The following is a 1,708-nucleotide window of genomic DNA, read 5'->3' on the forward strand; positions in this document are numbered from 1 at the left end:
GCACACCTTTCTTAATTTTAAACCATTCAGTGTTCCCATGTTCTGTTAGAACAACTGCCTCTTGGTCCATGATTCCTTACGAGCACAATTAAGTGTTCCAGAATACTCATACTTCACACACACACACACAAAAAAAAATATGTAGCTTGTCATGATGCACACAATCAAAAGCCTCTGCGTAGTCAATAAAGCACAGGTAAATATCTTTCTGATATTCTTTGCTTTCAAGAAAGATCCATCGGACATCAGCAATGATATTACTCATTCCATGGCCTCTTGTGAATCCAGCTTGAACCTCTGAAAGTTCTGTCAATGTATGCTTGCAGCCATTTCTGTATTACCTTTAGTAAAACTTTACTCGCATGGGATAGCAAAGAGGTTGTCAGATGATTTCCGCATTCCGTTGGTTCACCTCTCTTTGGAATGGGCACAAATATGGATCTCTTCCAATCAGTCGGACATATACTTGTCTTCCAAATTTCTTGGCAGAGATGAGTGAGTGTCTCCTGTGATGCCTCACTTTCTTGAAAGATTTCAATTTTTATTCCATCAATTCTTGGTGCATTATTCTTTGCCAATTCCTTCAATGTATCTTGGACTTCCTCCTTCAGTATCATTAGCTCTTGATCATAAGCTACCCCTTAAAGCATTTGAACACTAATCATTTCTTTTTGGTACAGTGACTCTTTGTATTCCTTCCGACTTCTTTTGATGCTTTCTGAGTCATTCAATAATTTGCCCAGAGAATCTTTCAATAACAAAAGTCAAGGCTTGAATTTTTTCTTCAGTTCCCACCGCTTGAGAAATGCTAAGCGTGTTCTTCCTTTTTGGTTTTTTTATTCCGGATCTTTGAACATTTTATTGTAATATTTGGCTTTATCTTCTCGAGCTGATCTTTGAAATTTTCTGTTCAGCTCTTGGACCTCCTGAATTCTTGCCTTTGGTTTAGCATATCGTCGCTAGAGAGCAAGTTTCAGAGTCTCTTCTGACATCCATTTTGACCTTTTCCTTCTTTCTTGTCTTCTTAATGACTTTTTGCTTTCTTTATGTATGATGTTCTTGATATCAGCCCACAACTCTTCTGGTCTTTGGTCTTTAGTGTTTAATGTATCAAATTTGTTCTTCAGATGATCTCTAAATTAAGGTAGGATACAGTCAAGGTCATATTTTGGCTCTAATGCACAAAGTCAGTAGATACTGCATGAAATTTTTACTTCATCATTTAATAAGGTAGGGACATCACCTTTTTAAACACAGAGATGCCACAACTCTATTACAGGAGTCTGAACCAGGAAAATAGTGGGGATAACAAGATGGTTCACTCATTCATTCATGTATCTATTTGTTTAAAAATAGTTAATTTGCATTGACTGTACTAAATATTGGGAGTTCTGGTGTGGCACTGTAGGATAAGCACTTGACCACAAGGTTTATTTGAACTACTAGCTCGGCAGTTCAAACTCACCAGCTAGCTGCTCCTCAGAAAACCTATATGGAATCCCTATGAGTCAGAACCAACTTGATGGCACTTAATAACAACAGCAACATACGAAATATTGTTAATTACAGCAACATACTGTGGTTATTGTTGTTATCGGGTGCCATTGAGTCGGAACTGACTCATAGCGACCCCATGCACAGCAGAATGAAACAATGTCCTATCCTGGGCCAACCTCACTACCACTGCCACACTTGACACCATCAATGA

Source organism: Chrysochloris asiatica, unplaced genomic scaffold (genome assembly GCF_000296735.1).
Source record: "Chrysochloris asiatica unplaced genomic scaffold, ChrAsi1.0 scaffold00487, whole genome shotgun sequence".
NCBI lineage: Eukaryota > Metazoa > Chordata > Mammalia > Afrosoricida > Chrysochloridae > Chrysochloris > Chrysochloris asiatica.